At 36.7% G+C, this 19,877-nt stretch overlaps 1 protein-coding gene and 1 long non-coding RNA gene across 17 annotated transcripts in view; both read left to right on the top strand.

Annotated features, from left to right (window-relative positions):
- The window catches only part of LOC126766087 (protein pangolin, isoforms A/H/I/S), a 247,852-nt gene that overhangs the window by 178,802 nt on the left and 49,173 nt on the right, over window positions 1-19,877 (top strand). Inside the window, exon 1 of one of the 16 annotated variants that reach the window (XM_050483814.1) lies at window positions 12,969-13,774. The exons of the other annotated variants lie outside the window; for them this stretch is intronic. The gene's annotated coding sequence lies outside the window, so the exon portion shown is untranslated. Of the gene's footprint in view, window positions 1-12,968; window positions 13,775-19,877 lie in introns of those variants that run through there. 16 annotated transcript variants of the gene reach the window in all.
- On the top strand, window positions 432-1,532 carry LOC126766291 (uncharacterized). The gene is made up of 3 exons (XR_007668822.1): window positions 432-638; window positions 756-951; window positions 1,024-1,532. It is a non-coding gene; the product is annotated as an uncharacterized LOC126766291 (long non-coding RNA).

Here is a 19,877-nt window from a genome sequence, read left to right as displayed (position 1 = left end):
TGTACATATCGCAGATTTTTTGAAAATATTAGCAACGTTAGATTTGTTTATAGTACGAGCATAGAAAATCTACAAAGTTTATATAGTTTTCTTTCTAATTATGTTTGCAATTTAAAATTGTTATACTTTTACTTTTTCTACCCCGCATGTTTTACTTTTTATTTTTGTTATTCGCCATATTTTTCACAGTTCACCACCCAGTAATCACTCGTCCTTTCTCATTCTCACTCACAGTGCACTTTTCGTTTACCTATGTACATGAGAAGTATGTATATCTACGAATATGAACACGGTTAATAGTGTTTTTGCTTTTAAAGTTGCACTGTAACTACCGTTGTATACCCTCCCCATTCAAATAGCTGCAATTTATTTGAACTGCTTGCTCTTCATTTATATGTGTGTCCTTTTTCTGTGTATACTAAGCCAAAAGTTAAAAAAGGGGAACATGAGATCACGGGCATGCGCATTGGTTTGAATACCCGTTTCAATGTTAAAAGAATGCAAATTTCCTTAGTGAAATGGAAACATTTGATTAACATTGTTGTCGGTGGTGGCATCGAGTTTGGCCAAAATACGGGCATTAAGATGTTGGTTAGGTTTGATCTGTAGTTTTATTTCATACCTCTAAATTTATTCAGGTTTGTACGGGGTTTTACTATAATCTATATGCTTAATGTAATTTTATCGACACGTATTGTGATTCAAGATATACAAGTATGTATGTACCCTCAACATTTTATTTTAACCATTCTTAGAAAAGCCAAATGTAATAAGCTGATTAATAGCCTTCACAGACGACAGCTCTAATTTGCATTAGCGGTCTTAATTTGCGTTAACTTGCATATTTGATCGATGTTAATATAGGCAACACTACCCAAAAATTACCGATTTTTGCTATTGTTTGACAGATGTCGCTTGAAGTCTGTCGCCTCCTTTGTGTTTACATCAGAGGTAAGCAGTTTTTATATTGCTAATTAAATTATGTGCAAGTATATTAACACAAACATATTTTAATATTTTTAGATGGCAGAAAATAAACAACGCACAGTTTGCTATCCATTATTTAAATATTCTTATATTTTTCGCACACTTTTTTTCGCGTTACAATCAAGTATAAAAGCAATACTTGATCAGCTGTCTGAATACACAATTCTGCCGTCTGTCACAATAAAATTTGAATGCGCATTAATTTTACTCATCTATCAAGGCTATTAATTATAGCATTATAGCCCTGACAGACGACAGCGCTAATATGTATTAGCGGGTTTAATTTACATTTACTTGCGCATTTGACCCATGTTAATGCAATTTTGTAATGCACAAGAATATCGTGCATTTAGCTAATTTACCAAATTTGAGTAGGCAACACTGCTCAAAAATGGCCGATTTTTGGTATTTTTTGACAGATGTCGCTTGAAGTCTACTGCCTCCTTTCCGTTTACATCATCAGCATCAGCAGTTTTATATTGCTAATTAAATTATGGTCAAGTACATATATTAACAAAAATAAATTTGAATATTTTTAGATGGCAGAAAATAAACAACGCACAGTTTGCTATCATTTTTCCAATATTCTTAACTTTTTCGCACACTTTTTTCGCATTTCAATCAATTATTGCTTTTAATTTTACTCAAGTTCAAATTTATATTGATTTTCTAAAAATACCAAAATTTCTATTAATAATTTCTCTTATTAATTTTACTTTCACTGTTTTTTTTTTAAAATAAGCAAACAAATTTCACAATCAGCTGTCTAAATGCACAAGTCTGCCGTCTGTCATCATAAAATTTCCATGCGCATTAGCTTAAGGCGCATTTAGTTTGCTCGTCTATCAGGGCCATTACTTTCAATACTATTTAGATTTATTTCCCGTAATTAAAAAAAGATTGGCAACACCAAACTTTATTCTTCCTACCTGCCGTTAGAGGTCGCCATATTAAGGATTTAGTAACCTTTGTCCTTATAGCCCTGACAGACGAGAAAAATTAATGCGCCTTAAGCAAGGCTAATGCGCATTGCAATTTTATGGTGACAGACGACAGACTTGTGCATTTGGACAGCAGATAGTGAAATTTGTTTATTTATTAAAAAACAGTGAAATAAAAGTGTGCGAAAAAGTGAAGAATATTGGAAAAATGGATAGTAGACTGTGCGTTGTTTATTTTCTGCCATCTAAAAATATTAAAATTTGTTTTTGTTAATATACTTGCACATAATTTAATTAGCAATATAAAAACTGTTTACCTCTGAAGCTGTAGACGCAAACAAGGCGGCAGATTTCAAGCGACATCTGTGAAACAATAGCAGAAACTAGCCATTTTTGAGCACTGTTGCCTATTCAAATTTAGTAAATTCAGCTAAATACACGGAATTCTTGCGCATTACAAACTTGCATTAACATGGGTCAAATGCGCAAGTAAATGTAAATTAAGCCCGCTAATGAATATTAGCGCTGTCGTCTGTCAGGGCTATTAGTCTATTTGCCTTAGACTGTAATATACACAACCAGAATGTAAACCATAAATATGTCGCTCTCAAAGTAATAGTAGTATACATGTAACAGTTTGGAAGCCTAAGCATGGTTTTAGTCAATGATAGTTTACGGTGTGTTCATACACTGATTGTACTGGTAATCGGGTCATCTTTTAGTTTTGCAAGTATTCGGGACATCTGAGAACTATAACTCAAATGTATGTTTGCACAGTTGTTATCTTTTAAATTACAAAAAGAGCCAAAACGGCATAGCCATCAAACATTTAGTATTTGTTAAAAGTAAAAACACAAAACATGCACATAACGGGCAAATCATTTAGTATAAGTAGTCTGTAAAATTTACAATAACTAAATCTGTCTATAATACTAAAAATCACAACTGAATTTCAACTTTTGTTAAGTACTAAAGATTTTTGTTAAATACTTATTATTGTTTTCTACGATAACATAACAATATTTAGTCGATCATAAAGAGTCTGTATAAAAATGTATTTATGAACCAAGATCAAGAAAAAGCGGTAACTTTGGCTGCACCAAAGCAGTAAGCTGTCTTCGATTCGCCAATTATAAGCGTTTTCTCTTTTGTCAACAAAAATCAAAATTAATCAAAATACAAATTGTTTTCTTGTATTACTTGCGACTACTTTGACCGATTAAATTGTAAGGCAGCTATATAATAAAATGTTGTGATATGGGCAGTTCCAACAAATGATCAGCTTTCAGGCAGACAAATGGTAATTGCTAAATCTACTCAGCTCGTCATGTTGATCGTTTATATAGAATATTATATCATAACAAACTTCGTGGTAGATTTAATAAACTTTGTTCAGTGTATAAGCAGAACTGAGAAGGACATTGGGCACTAAACCATATTTTGTGGCGATTTAATTTTCAAAAACCACTAAATCTATCGCTTAAAGCAAAAAGTGCACAATTTAATTTAAATTCATCAAAACTAGGGATACGATTGTAGATATTATATGTTTAAAGAAGTTTTACTACTAATTACTAGAAAGTACGTTTTCATAAGTTTTAGCCAGTTTGATAACTTAAAAATATGTATGTATAGTACAAACATAGTGGGACTGTTAGGAAGTAAAAAATAAAAAAACCAAACACTGCAATATTAAAATTCTTCACATTTATTTTGAGAATATGTATGTGAAAAAATTTTAGTACAAAAGTTGTAGATGGCTACACACAACTTTGCCATGTATGTTAATTTTTTTCTAAAGGACTTGTTTGCAGGAACCAGGAACCGCCATGCCCCTCTTCTTCTTTTTCGCGAACTCAGATCGCCCCTATATTATTTAGTTTTTAATGTTTGCTATTTTACCTTTCGTTTCAATAGGCTTAATCCTACCAAGATTTTAATGCTTAGAATATTTGGTGCCTAATAGCCCTGACAGACGAGCAAAATTAATGCGCCTTAAGCAACGCTAATCCACATATTTTGTGCCCAGGGGCTTGAACAGTATTAGTTGAACTTGGGTAATTTTAGATCACAAGGTGGCCTACTTTAAAGGAATTATTAGTGCAAAACTATATCCCGTTATATTAATTGCTTCTTGATTTGTGTACAGGAAAGTAAAAGAATCAAATGGAATTTAAAAAGTAGGCGTGATTGCTGTCGGATTTCGCCCATTTTCACTGTGACATAGCTATATGAGAAAAATGCAATGTACTTAATTTAGTCGAAATCGGTCTGACACGCCCATTGTGGGTAGGATCATTAAGCTTAACTGTCAGGGCTCTTATGCCGTGATGTGCGAGCTGGGGGGTTGCATAAATGAGGGTGGGTGTGGTATTGCTCTACTCCAGGAACCCTACGCCACCAATGGTTTGGTTCGGGGTCTTCCTGGGGTTTTTAAGGTCTTCGCGGACCTTAGAGCTAACGCCGCAATAGTTGTGAATAATCCAAGCTACGATTGCGTAGTTGTGGATTCTTCACAACTGGGTGAACTGGGGAGTTCGCTAGGATGATTGTTGCTAGTTTATATTTTAAATATAGCGAGCCCCTAGAGCCTTACCTGGGCTACATGGATAAGCTACTACTACTTGCGAGTAGTAGCCCATTTATCCTAGGGGTGGATGCGAACGCCTCGTTCTCGATGTGGTTTAGTAAGATACTCCGCCATTCGTCTGGATACCAAAGCCACAGGCGAGGCGAGGCATTAAGAGAATGGGTGGTGGCTAATAGCTTTAGGGAAAATAGGAACGACCCCTGGTGTCAGGTGTATAGGATCTGCCGGGGTCGTAGGATGAAGGATGTCACCTCTGTTATCGTTGTGGTGAGAGTGTGCGGGGGTTCTGTTAGGTGCGTTCTTTCCAAGGGCGGAGGTGCAGGTACCTCAAGCACAAAAAGTGCCTGTCCCTCCATTAGATGACGGCGGGTTGGGTTACGCCTTTGGCCTGGTTAGGTCTAAACGGTCCCCAGGTTTTGATGGTTTGAACAGTGAGGCGTGTAAATGCTTATGGAAGTTCATTCCGGAATACTTGGAAGCCATTTATAATAGTGCGTCTGGGAGGGATACTTTCCACGCGAGTGGAAAAGTGCTAGGGCTGTTCCTCTCCTGAAGTCCCCTGATAAGATCAGGAGCGATCCTCGATCTTATTGGGGCATCAGTCGCCTTCCAGTACTTGGAAAAATGCTGGAAATAGTCATGGTGGAACGGCTTCAGGAGCTAACGCGGGGTATGTGGTCGGATAGGCAGTTTGTGTTCAGGAAAGGACGCAGTATAGAGGATGCGTGGTTTTTTGTTCAGAATGTCGTTAGGGAGAATGTCAACAAGTATGTTCTTGGCATATTTGTTGACTTCAAGGGGGCGTTTGATAACCTAAGCTGGGATCGAGTGATGTAACGGCTGGAGGAGCTTGGCTGTCCGGAAATTACTCTTTAGCGGAGTTATTTTTCGGACATAAAGGCCTCTCTTGTCGTCATGAATGGGAGTGTGGAGATCGGAGCTGTTCGTGGCTGCCCGCAGTGTTCCATCTGTGGTCCATATATTTGGAACCTTATGATGGACACTCTGCGTGGGCAGCTCAAGCCACTCTGTAAGTCTTGTGCGTACGCAGACGTCCTTCTTCTTATGGTCGAAGGTCGTTCGAGGTCTGAGCTAGAACGGGCGGGAGGAGATCTCTTAGAGATCGTAAATACTTGGGGTGTAGGTGTGGGGGTGGACATATCGAGGGAAAAAACGGAGGCAATGCTGCTTAAGGGCAGATTGTCACCAGTTCGTCCACCGATTGTCCGTGTCAATGGCGTCGGCATCAGATATGTGACGCAAGTCAAATATCTCGGGTTGACCATGAGTGAAAGGATGTGTTTTACTCCACACTTTGCGAATGTTAAGGAGCGACTGCAGGCAACCGTAGGCAAAACACGCCGCATTTTGAGGAGTGATTGGGGTATTGGACGTCGTGCTGTCCGCACCATACATCGTGTCTTGTTTGTGGCCTATGCTACATACGGAGCCCCTGTATGGTGGGAGGCAGCCACGACTGTCTTGGGGTCTCAAAAACTTCTCTCAATACAGCGTTGTATGATGCTTGCTTATTTGCCTGTATGTCGCACCGTCTCAACGGATGCAATGCAGGTTTTGTTAGGTACACCCCCTATTGACCTGATTGTCATACAGCGTGCTGTTGCATTCATGTTAAGAAGGGGCTTGAGTGTGTCATTGCTGCGGAATGACTGCATTTTTGACGATGATGTGGAGAGAGAGGGATATCTAGGGAGCAAGAGGCTTCTAGATGATAGGGTCAGGTGTAGGTGGCAAGAACTTTGAGAAACTAGCCCTAACGGCCGAGTGACGTACGAGTACATTCGGGATGTAGGGCTCGTGGGGGATAACACAGACTTAGAGTTTGTCTGAGTCTGGGTTTCTGCTTACGGGGCATGGGCCTCTGGATGCATTTTTGCATCAGGGGCACCTATCGGATAAGTCGGGGTGTTTTTGTGGGGCGGGGGTAGGAAATTGGTCGCATCTAATTGCAGAGTGCCCGATGTAGTCGGACATTAGGGATTTCGGTGGTATGAGGATTAGCTGGACTGATGGACGATTAGATGTTAGTGGTGTAATCTCCACTAGTCGGAATACCGAACAGTTAGGTTCGTTTGCGGGAAAATTGTTTAAGCGGCGAAGGCGGTTAACTGGGAGTTAAGGATTCTGTATGATTGGTGAGTGTATGTGATGTATGTATGGGGTTCAACCCCTGGCCACCAGTCCAGAGCCGTATGGAAGCACAACTGTTAGTAGCTTCGGCTGCGAGGTCTGACCGGTTACTTAATTCTGGTACCACGGGGAGCAGGAGCCCTTGGAGGCAACTCCAACCTGCTCATGCGGACTGGCCCCTAGGGGAGTATCATGGTGGTTGTGGTTGAAACACAAATGCGGAAAGAACTGACTTTGTCAGTTAAATGTGCAGTTGCATTGCAACCGGGTGCCGGACCTAAAGCACGGCAGAAGTTTTAGATGGGCCTCGTACCCTACCAAGGTGGTTAGTGTGTCCATTCCACACTGCCAATTGGTACTGAAAATGCTTAGCGTTCTCAGGGCGCTGATCAACGCATTGATTTGATCCGCCGTGCTTTTGAGCACCGTGGGGTAAGGCTGTCGTCAGTAGGTACCCACGTTAAACATACCGGACTTTGTCACGCCCATTATTCGTAATATCTCTGGCGTAATTAGTAATTGATTTATTACGCTTTTAGTAGTTTTTAACAGTACCGTTAGAGGTGGATCGAGAGGGGTTATCTTCTGATATCAGCCATTTGAACACTGCGGTAAGAGTTCTTATAGGATAAGTGGTGGGCGAATTGGTTCTTGTACCTTTAGTGGCTTAGGAAATATGTACATAAAACCTATTAGAGGGCAGGGCCATACCCACTTTTTCAACATTTTTTGCCCACAGATGCCTTTCGCTACTGCGACCCCTTGGCACAGTTTTGTATCTTAATTTAGTGCATAGTTACCGCTTCTTATAGGTTTGCGGTTAATGGTGATTTGTGGGCGTGGAACCTGTGTACCAAGTGTCCTCAAGATATCTCAATTTTTACTCAAGTTATAGCTTGCACGGACAGACGGACTGGCAGACAGACAGTCACCCGGGGCTCAACTTTTCTCTTCATCCTGATCATTTATTTATATGTACCGCCATATCTATCCCGTTTTGTTTTAAGTGTTACGTACAACTATTGGGTGAACAAAACTAGTATACTCTGTAACGACAGGTTGTAAAACATTAGGGGGATTCTCTTGCTCTTGCAAAATCCTTGCATGGTGCACGAGATTTTTCCACCTAATGCAACGGCACAACCATAAACACACGCAGAAAATTATTTTCAATGACTGTAAAATATGTCAGACCAAAACCCATGTTTATTTTCGTGCAATCACCGTAAAAAAATAATTGCACCCTGTGCTAGCTGTCATTTTACTTAAATACATATTTTAACGTTAAATTTTTGAAGAAGGTAAATTTTAAATAGATTTTATAATTCTATTTAAATTATAAAGATTTGTTAAAGTTTTTTTTTGTTAAGATTGAATGCAAAATTGACCAATTCGCAATAGCCATGCACAATAGTCATTTACAATAAATTGACCGAATCAGTCGTTCATATATCACTAGATTCTGCAATTGGTGCTCTCGTGCCCTTGTGTACGTATATTTCGGTATAGGATTTATGCAATCTGCAATATTGCAAGAGCAAGAGAATCCCCCTATTATCACAACCTCGCCGTTTATTTGCTGTTGGTAGTTATCAAGAATGCATTTTAAACTATGGCTGGCGTAGAGAACGATATATTACATATATACATAAGTATGTATGTATGGTTGTAAAGAGGATTTTAAGTATTGTATACCGTTTTTGTGAAAAGTGAAAAAATACAAATGACTTGAAGATTAGCAAAACATTTAAAAAATTTAATTTAACTCAAAAAGTTTATCCCTACATATTTTAGATTGTAGGGGTCCTTCCCACAGTTTCTTAATGTTATATTTGTTGTTTCTAAATTGCAGTATGGTTTGTTCAGCTTCGGGAATATTTGTACAACTGATTAAAATAGTTTAGAATTATAAATACAATTTTTTTTACTAATTTTCCATTTTCTATTAATATTTTTCTTAAATAAATGCACTAACAATTGCTTGGTTATATTATATTATCGGTATATAGTTGGAATTGTTTGATACTCTAGTCAACGCCACTGACATAGAGTTGAAAACCGTAATAACACAAAAAAGATGAAGTTTGACACTTCATCAGTATTTTTTTTGACAGCTTCGGTTGGTATCGATACTGTAGAAATTAAGAACTCTAATCAAAATGCAGTTGTGTTGAAAACTCTAATAGGGAACATAATTATAAAGAAATTATTATAATTAGTAGTACAATAAAAATTATTTCCCATGGCTTTAATTTGGAAAAATCAGACATAACTCATTTAATTATTAACAGTTTGTGCCATTTCATTTTCAATGTTTAATATTGCCAAGATGTAGATAAGTTTCAATTAGAAAAACTGAGCTCTCCACTATCTACGGACACTAAACGTGTTAGAAACACCCGCATTGCCGTAAAGAAATTCAACGTGGGTCGCCGTTTTATATTTCGGGATTAAAGACCAAAAACAAATTTTAATCATAAAAAAAGCTTTATTCTTCTTCTTTACTGGCGTAGATTGCTGGCCGCTTACGCGATTATAGCCGCGTTGACAATAGCGCGCAAGTCGTTTCTTCTTTTTGCAATGCTGTTTAGCCGTTGTCTTTTAATTCGATGAACTATGTGAATGTAGTCGTATATCTCATACAGCTCATCGTTCCATCGAATGCGATATTCGGCCAACACGCAAAGGAGCATAAATCTTTCGCAGAACCTTGGTCTCGAAAACTCGTAACGTCTACTCATCAGATGTTGTTATAGTGCAAAATATAACAGGACGGGAATAATGAGTGACTTATGGAGTTTGGTTTTTGTTCGTCGAGAGAGGACTTTACTTCTCAATTGCCTCTTCAGTCCAAAATAGCACATGTTGGCAAGAGCTATTTTGTGGTGGAATTCGAGGCTGACATAGTTGTTGGTGTTGATACAGGTTCCAAGATAGACGACACTATAGTTATTAGATTATTAAAGTTATGACGTGGGAGCCAAGTCGCGAGTGCGACGACTGTATGTTGTCTCGATTTAGCTCTGCATCTTGAATTATTTTCTCCAAGAGTAGATCGACTAAGTCGCACGAAAGAGATTCGCATTGTCTAAAACCTCGATTGGTATCGAACGGCTCGGAGAAGTACTTCCCGATCCTGACTTAGCTTCTTGTATTGCTCTACGTCTTTTTACCCAGCCCTAAGAGTTTTGCGAGGCTGCACTTTTTCGTGCTCTCAAAAGCAGGTTTAAAATCGACGAACAGGTAATGTGTGTAGACTCTCCTTTCACGGGTCCTTACCAAGATTTGGCGCATAGTGAATATCTGGTCGGTTGTTGATTTTCTAGTCCTAAAACCACACAAAGGTTCAATCAGTTTGTTGACGGTGGGATTTAATCTTTCACACAATACGCTCGATAAAGCCTTATATGCGATGTTGAGGAGGCTTATCCCACGGTAGTTGACGCATATTGTGGGGTCTCCCTTTTTTTGTATTGGGCAGAGCACAATTAAATTCCAGTCGTCGGACATGCTTTCGTCCGACCATATTCTATAAAGGAATGCAAGATATTTAACAGGTCTTCGCCACCGTGTTTGAACAGCTCGGCTGGCAATCCAAGCAAGCCCAAAAAGCACAATTTTCTAGAATTGAGAAAACTTTTAAATTTATTGATCCAAAAGTTTTGTAGACATATTTTGGCATCTTTTAACTGTATTTTAGGGCTTAGTATTAGTAAAAATATTTATTTGGAAAGAAACAACTGCTGTTCTCCGGGAGCTCCTCTCAAAAAAGACGTTTTGCGGTGACCCCTACATCTCTGAACTGGATCATCTAAAATTTAAAATCCACGCAAATTTCGTTATAGTAATGTTAAATACTAATTAATCGAAGGAATACGCAAAATAAACCCTTTTGAAAAAATAACGGTTTAAAAAAAATTTTTTTGACCAAAATTCCGGTTGTAAACAGTTTATAGAAAAATGTTTCGGTAAGAAAGAATCTACGAATAATTAATAAACAAATATGTTTCAGAAGTTCGTGTGAAAATTTGAGACTAATCAGCTAAATCATTTTCAAGTAATGTTGGTCACCTACTTTGAAAGCACAATTTTGAGAAAAACGCGTTTAAAGAATGCACTTCCAAGCACTCTGAAACGCCTTTTCAAATTTGCGCTAAGTGTACACAAGAGTTTTTCACGTCGAAAAATACTCCTGTGCTAAAGTGGCCAGCAGTTAGTCCAACTGCAGCTCAAAAAGCAATTCAATAAGAATGGCAAAAATCGACCTAAGTGTCCTAAATGTCCGTCTAATATCAGTCACAATAAAAAACGAAGGGCATACAATTTAACTTACTTTTAACATATTTATTTCCTTCCAAAGTGCAATTTTCTACAATAAACAAGAAAGGAAAGCTTAAGCTCGAATGCAACCGAACATTTTGTACCCTTGCAACTTGCAAAAATCAAAGTAAGGGAAATACACTTACCGACATATTCGACAAAAGGTTTGTTAGAAAACGAAAATCAATAGTATGTAGTATTTGGAAGTTGGGGTAGTATTGACTATTTTTCACAAACCCACATACTATCAACATGTCACATACTAATTAATCAATCATATGGAGTAAAGTGAGCCGGATGTTCGAAAATCCTGATATTAGTTATATAGGGGCTAGGCCATGTTTTCGCTCATGGGGTCCCTTTCACACATGTTCAAATTTTCATCGCACATTTTCACTCGCCGCAATTTCTGGTCGTCAGTGAACATTTTTGGGACCATCTTCGCGCACACCTTGCGCATGTTCAAGTGCTCACAATGCCGTGAACCACAGACGTTGAAAAACTAAGATCTGAGCAATAAGACGAATACTTAGTCAACGGTCTGCGCTCAAAACTTTGCGCACACGAGTCACATTGTTGGTGTTTGTCGAAGTTGCAGGTCTTCCTGCACGGTTTTCATCAGAGACATTTCGCGGCCCTCCAAAAAGGCACCACTCACAGAAACACGTCGCGCGAAAATGTTTGTCCTGACTCTCTAAGGAAAGTATTGCTCGATTCAATCTATTTTTGACATACAGGCTTTGACCCATATTTTCGATCAAATGTCAACTATATAACGGGGTCTAAATATTCGGTACCTAGGGGTCCTGGTGGTTATACGGTGCCGCACACTAAACAAATGTTTTGTGCAAAGTTATTAATTTATTGCCATTTTAGTAGCGTTTAACAGTACCGTTATATGGGGGGTGAACGGGGTTATGTTCTGATTTCATCCATTTCTACACTGTCGGTAGAAGTTCTTATAAGATTTGTGCTCATCAAATTTGGTTGTTTTAGCTTAAGTGGTTTAGGAGATACATATGTACATTAAACTTTTTCAAAAAATTTTGCCCCTATGTGCCTCTTCCTACTGCGATCCTCTGTATCAAATTACAGCTGTATATTTTAATTTAGTGCTTACGACTCGATTTACGAACTCGATTTTTTTTGTGCTAAGGAACACACGAACCAAGTTTCATCGAGATATTTCAATTTTTACTCAAATTACAGCTTGCACAGACGGACAGACAGACAGTCAACCGAATTTCAACTATCATTTATATATTTAACCCTATCTCTTTTAGTTTTAGGTGAACAACCGTTAGGTGAACAAAACTATGATACTCTGTAGCAACTGGTTGCAAGACGAAAACGGAATAAAATTCTGAAACCATTTTTTTGTATATAAAAAATCGACAGAGTTCAAAATAATTTTAGTTCGTATTACAACTAGTGTCAATTGCAAATGTCGTAACCTGCAAGACTAAGTAATTTAAAATTGTTTATAAACCCACTAGCAGAAGGAATAGTTTATTTTCAAAAGAGTTAGTTATGAGTTTATATACATATACACATACTAATTTGAAATTTATACTCCGAACCTGCTTTAGCTAATATTGTTTGTCTGATCTGGCAACGCAGTGAAATATTATAGCTGTTGCTTCCACGTTACTTTCATCATATTTTGTGTCTGCTGTATGGTCATAATAATCTTAGATTGATTGATATAGGTTTATTAATTTTGTGTGTGCTGATTTGATGTTGTAATAAGCACGACGGACTGTGCGCAAAGTTAAGATTTAGTAAGAGAAAGTGCTGTAGAGAATTTTATCTGCTAAATTTTGCGATGCTTTTAACCAAAATAGTGTGCCAATACACATAGAGCATATACCCAAAATCAGTGTTTGTGTGCATTCTGACACACAGACGATGTCATTGCTCGTTACTGTCGCTACCGAAATGAGTGTGCAGGCGCAAGTTAAGTTTTAATATTATTGTCATTTATTGCGTTTAAGCAAACGATAAAATATGTGCTGCTGAGCGACAACAATTGAGATACAGCTGAGAGAGCGAATGAACGAGTAACCGAATGCAGCGCCGAAACTGCCAAACCTAATACAACTCATCTTGCCATAAAATTTAAATAAAGTGAAGGACAAAAGTGTGTAAAAAGTAGTGAAGAAACAACGGTCATGTAGTGCCGAGCGCGAAAAAAGTGTGCTGTTTTTATTGCTATCACTGTGCATATATCTCGCGTTTCGATAGTCGCAATAAATTTGTATGTGACTGGTGTGGCTTGGGCAACGGGCGTGCGTCATAAAATGTTTGTCAGTGTTCATGTATTGCTCAAAAAACGTGAAAAATGCATAGGAAAAAGTATAGTAACAAACATTTAAAGGAAGACGGTTATACCCAAACTGCTTCCTTAAAAAACCCGAAAATTCCTAAAAACCAAACTGCAAGTACGTGCATACAAGCATGCATATGTGTGTATACTCATATATGTATGTGTATGTCATCGAATTGTTGAATAGTGCGATATGTGTGGCCAATTTGACTATGTAAAATTTACTTAATTTTTTCTCAGTTGTGAAAAAAATCAAAAGGAAGGAGTAAATGCAGTGAAAATGTGAAAGTAATGTAAACAAATCAATAACGCAATATGTAACGTGGTTAATACAGTATTCGAAAGGCTAAAGTAACGCCTGTTGTGATTTCTTACAAAAATTTTATAGAAAGAATCAACACGAATTTGGAAGATAACCAGAAAGATAAGATCATGAAATGCGGTGATACAGTGTCTAATGTACTAAATCATTTCTCGCAATGAAATTTTATGTAATTCCACTGATTAAAGAGTACCATGTGTTTAGGGTATTTTTATTAGTGCGCACATCACCTGCAATTGCAGTCAATTTTGCAGCATACATTTTTGCGCTATGCATATACATAAGTACATATAGTTCAATGTTTACAATATACTGCCTGTTTATTATCGATTAGTTGCAACCCATTATGCTAATAAAGTATAAAATTTCAATAAATGAACTTACCTCATGCAAACTCTCGCGCATACATATGTACATATATATTCGATTAAAGTTTATCATAGAAAACACAATACCATTTCATCTTGAGTACAGAAGTTCTCAAGCTACGTTTGAAATTATTGAAATACTACAACTCCAGTTATACATATGTATACCCATTTTTAAAAATGACCCTGAGAGAAATTGATGGTTTCCAATTACTGAGGAAAATCTTTTGAATTTACAAGATTAACTAACATAACATACATATATTTAAATATATAGAAATATTTATATATGAAAATTACGTGTAAGGTTGTTTGTCCGCAATGGACTCCTAAACTACTGAACCGATTAGTACAATTTAGCTCACTTTATACAGTTCTAACCAACTTAGAAGGTAGGATAATAAAAACCATTCATAAATAAAAAATAGAGTGAAATCTCTATTAAATGGATGCTCTATTAAGCGGACAACACTATTAACTGGACAGAAAGACTGGTAACCAGACATTGAGAAGGCAGCCTTAAATTCTTTACTTTTTCCAATGAAATTTATTTGTATGAACATATTCAAAATTAAACCTCAAGTACAATCCCTTGGATTCTTATACCGAGAAAAACATTTTCGCCTTTATTCGTAAATAAAATTTTCACTGTATTCAATAGTTTATTATATATGTAGATAATAGTATAAAATGCATAACACAGCAACGCGTGGCCTGATATACTAGTATGTACATATATATATATATTCAACGTTTTCATATAAGTATGTGTTCATATTCATTTCAAATTAATAATATTTTAACTCAATTTCTATCCATATTGCTTTAACCCCTGGAAACGGTATATTCAGTTTGCAACTCGCAGAAGGAAACGTCGGAGACGCATGACGAGCTGAGTCGATTTTGATGAGGACATGAAGATCTGGCTGCAAATACGCGACCTAGTGTAGGTTTTGAGACACCGATCTGAAATTATACACACGTCTTTTTCTCCCCAAGAAACTGCTCATTTGTCGGCCAATATCGGGTGACTATAGCATTTAGCTGTCATTTAAATTAATCGATCAAATTCCCGTCCTTGTAAGAAAGGTTTTACATATGGCGAAATAACTTCACGAAACTTCGCAACGATCATTGCTCAAGGCAACGGTACAATTTTCGATGAAAATAGTTGCCATACAAACAAATCGATTAAAATACATCATTTGAATGAAACATTTTTGTATTTGAAAAGGTACCTTCATGAAATTGGCCATACATTATTATCACAAGCAATGCTATAATCTATGCTATAAGCAATATGATCGAAAACTAAAACTACATATAATTATATTATATAAAATGTTTTTAGAAGGTAGATTCAGGAAATTGCGCATACAATGTGTTCCTAAGCATGGGTGGACCGATCAAAATCAAGTTCTTGTATATAAACATATTATAGCTTCGGCGAATTTAACTATTTTCTTGTTTTTACAGTATTTTTTAAGAGATATGATTTATTGGAATTATATTATATTTTGAAAGAGTTTCTGCAAAAAATTGATGATTTTTTATTAATGAGAATGAAAGAATTCAATATACCCATATTCCATATAATTACTTATTATTAAATTCTACTCATCGCCATATTGTTTACCTTTTAGCATAATTTATTCGAGTTATAATATGTAATTTCTCGTACATGTAGTATGTATACTTTAAATTGGATAGGATTGGTTAGTTTTTTCAATTATTGATAAGAGAGTAGCCTCATTTAATGAGAGAAATTCTGAGGGTAGTGCATAATTGTAGCAAACAACAGTAACACACAAGTTTACACTACTCAAACATAATATGCAGATGAGTGTTTGTATTTACATTAAACTTTTCTATATTAATATTTTAAACTGGATGTACGTGGTTTATGCGAAAAAGCTGAGTATAAACTGGAACGGCAATTTTATCTTTATGATTACATAGATACTCAAAATCTAATAAATTTAGGATGAAGGTATGTACATACATACATATGTACATATACAAATATATTACAAAAAACTATAGATTGAAATCATTTAGTGTATCATGTGCGTGTTTGGTCTAGTGTCGGAATTTATGTGAATAAAAGTTAAACAAACAAGTGAGAAAGGGCTAACATTTATACTCTTGCAAGCTGCAAGAATTAAAGCCAAGGAGTTACTTTAACATGTAAGGCGTCAAATAGAGGATCGGAATCTAAGCAATTTTATATTACAAATACTCTATATAAGTCAAACACTGACGGACATATTCAGAATAGGTTTTTTAGAAAAACGAGAATCGTTAAATGATATACTACTAGTTGGGGTAGTATCGATCAGATTTTATCTATTATCATGCCACATACCGAAAAAATGTTCCAGGGGTTTCATTAAGGTGTGTTACATACAATCACCAATCATATGGAGCAAAGTCAAAAAACTGATGATAGTTATATGGGGGCTAGATGAAGTTTATGTTATGTTTTAGTAAAACATGTTCTGTAATTTTCCTGGTAATAACTCAAATATTGGCCGATATATCCAGTATAAAGTCACCTGGAAGTTCGATAATCTTTATATTAGGTATGTGGAAGCTCAGGGAAGTATTGACCCGTATTTAATTATTGATTTATTGCGCTTTCAGTAGTTTTGAATAGTACCGTTATATGAGGAATGAGCGGGGTGATTTTCCGATTTTCATATTCCATTTTCACACTGTCGATAATAGTTCTTATAATATTTGTCTTAAGCAAATTTGATTGTTGTAGCTTTAATACTTTAGGAGATATGTTCAATAAATTTATTACAGGGCGGGACGTCGAATTAAAAAAAAAAATTGTCCACAAGTGCCACAATCCCCTCTACCAAATTAGTTTCATATCTTAATTTAGTGCTTAGTTTTGGCACTTATAGGTTTTTGGTTTTGTGGGCGTGGCAGTGGTCCTATAACGCCCATATTCGAACTCGTATTTTTTTTTTTGTACAAAGAAACCCGCTTACCAGGTTTCATCAAGAAATCTCAATTTTTACTCAAGTACAAGAGACAGACGGTCACCCGGTTTTCAACTTTTCCCGACATCCTGGTCATTTATTCATATATAACCCCATATCTATCCCGTTTAGTTTTAAGTGATACGTACAACCGTTAGGTGAACAAAACAACTATACCCTTTAGCAACAGATTGCATTATTATAAAAAACAATTGACTTGTTTTTCACGTATTTCTTTTTCGACAATAACCTATAAGTGGCTACAATACTGTAGTCGAATTTTTTATTTGCTTATATAATCTGAAAAGTTTTATAAATACATAGGTGACCAAATTGTCATGAAAACAAGGAAGAACGTTAATTTCGGTTACACCGAAGCCATAATACCTTTCATAGATGCAAGTACCTATAGACATTACTGGTCCGATCTAAAAAAGTTTGACAAATTTGACTCCGATCGTTCAGTGTGTATGACAGCTATTTGCTATAGTAGACCGACGACAGAGGTTCCGACAAATAAGCAACTTTTTCGAGAATAAGGAACCTGTGCAATATTTCAGATCGATATCTTAAGAACTGATGGACTAGTTTGCATATATACAAACGGATCTTCTTCTACACCTAATTCGTAAAATCGAATGATTTTTCACCTTTAATAAAACTATCCTTTCAAACAAATTACCAAATACATTCGGTATAATTTAAATCAACGACAACAGAAAAAAAACTTATTTTAAAATTATTTTTTTTTAACTGAAAAAGTCTTTAATTTGTCGTCTGTGTTTTAACGATTTCCAAGCATTTTTTTTCGATTAGTTCAGTTTCGCTATTGGTTCATCATTTTCATCATTTAATATTATAGTATATTAATTTAAAATACTTCTCAAACATCTTATGATAGAAATTAGTGACATTTTTTACCAATAAATCGCCGATAGAGATACTATCCGTTTTTGTAGCAATAATTTTTCAAATCTTTTTTTTTTGTAACGAAATTTCACAAGCTGAAAAGCGTTTTGATCTTTGTCTGGAAGGTTCTGTTCTTAAAAAATTCAATATCCTTTAAAACACCAGTTGAAGAAAGTATTCCCCAAAGATTTCGTTCTTTTTACAGGGTCCGGCACTCGAAGTGTAACCAATTAAAAATCCATAAATTCGGTTTGGAAACTTATTTTTATTTATTTTAAAGTAAAAAATGTGTGAAAATAATCATTAATTTAAGACCAATTCATTTTTGCTCGATATGACCACCTTTTGCCTTAACTGCCACGGACAATGGCTTTCTTCAGCATCTCGAGACTGGTGTATTTTTTACTTCGAACCTTGCTCTCCAAAATGGCCTAGGGAGAATAATCCATTGGATTCGCATCTGGTAAATTCGAAAGCCATTGTGAGGTCGTAATGAAGTTCGGAACGTTGTTTTCCAGACATTCTTGGTTCACTCGCGCTTTGTGAGACGGTGCTGAGTCTCGTTGAAACGCCCATGGCTTGCGACCGAAATGTTTGTTTGCCCACGGCTTCAAAGCGGCCTCCAGAACACTTTCCCGGTAATATGTCGCATTTACTTTGACGCCAGACTCGATGAAAACAATTGAAGAGTGCCCATCTGCGGTGACAGCGGCTCAAACCATTATTTGTGGTGGGTGCTGCCTCCTGGTGGCCGATGACTTAGATTCTCGTATGAACGGTCGGTCAAGTAAACCCTATCGTTTTGAGAGTTTACGAATTGCGCAATTGGAAAAATGTTTTCGTCAGAAAACACAATGTTCGGAATTTGACTGCTTTCGGCCAAGCGAAGCAACTGCATCGCTCTCTCAAGTCTTACTTGTTACTGCTTCAGGGTGAGATCATGGGCCTTTTGGAACTTATAAGGCTTGACCTTGAGCTCATTTTTCAATATGCGTCGGATGCTGCGGTCCGATATTTTCAGTTCCTTAGCCATTTGATTGGCACTTCGTCGTGGATTTTGCTCAAGTCGCTTCTTCACTATCCGAACCATTTCACGTGAGGTTGCAGTCTTTTGATGATCACCTCCATGGCGTTTTGCGATGCTACCAGTATCATTGTAACGAGTGATGGTGCGATAAACAAAAACTTTATTCACATTAAGGTGTTTGAGCTCACGAACAATTGCTGGCTGTGAGTTTCCAGCTAAATATAAAGCAATCACACTATTACGTTTGAATTCCATCGCTGATCACTTTTTTTTGCGTTCACTTTTGGCAAAACGCTTTTGTACACTTGTGAACAATACTCCGAACTGTTATTCAGCAAATTTATAAACAGCTGATTCCACTGCGACAGCTGCGCGAACGGTCTGAAGTTGGTTACTTCGAGTGCCGGACCATGTAAACATACTTTTTTGTTTTTAAAGGCCTCAGGTTCTGAGGTTTTTTAATAGCTAACAGTAGTAAATTGCTCATGCTAAGAATGCTAAACTTTCATTGGTGTTCTTACTTCGTGGTGCAGATGCTTCTTAGGGAAGAATGTATGTTTTTTTCGGGCAGTAATTTCCAATAAATACAGATTTATCTGTTTTGAAAATTGCTTCGTTGCAAATGTTATTATTTTTTATTTAATACATTAGATGACAGCTTTTCACCACAATCTTTCTGTTGACGTATCCGGCAGGGTTTTTTGAACTTGGTCATCCAACTATTATTTGTCTATAAAAGGGCACCGCTAATAGGATTAGGTCCTGCTCCATTCTAGAAAACTCACTTGGTAGAGACTTTGGTACTGATATCATGCCATGCGTGTTCGAACGTATTCCTTTATTTTAAGTATCATTACCGGAAGTGGCGTTTTCTGAAATCCTGTAGGTGGAATCATCCAAAATCTTTGGTACATCTTATAATCATAAAGGTTTTCTATTTGACATT

The sequence above is a fragment of the Bactrocera neohumeralis genome, unplaced genomic scaffold (genome assembly GCF_024586455.1).
Source record: "Bactrocera neohumeralis isolate Rockhampton unplaced genomic scaffold, APGP_CSIRO_Bneo_wtdbg2-racon-allhic-juicebox.fasta_v2 cluster11, whole genome shotgun sequence".
NCBI lineage: Eukaryota > Metazoa > Arthropoda > Insecta > Diptera > Tephritidae > Bactrocera > Bactrocera neohumeralis.
Note: the sequence above shows the minus strand (reverse complement) of the source record. Positions and strands in the feature narration are given on the sequence as shown.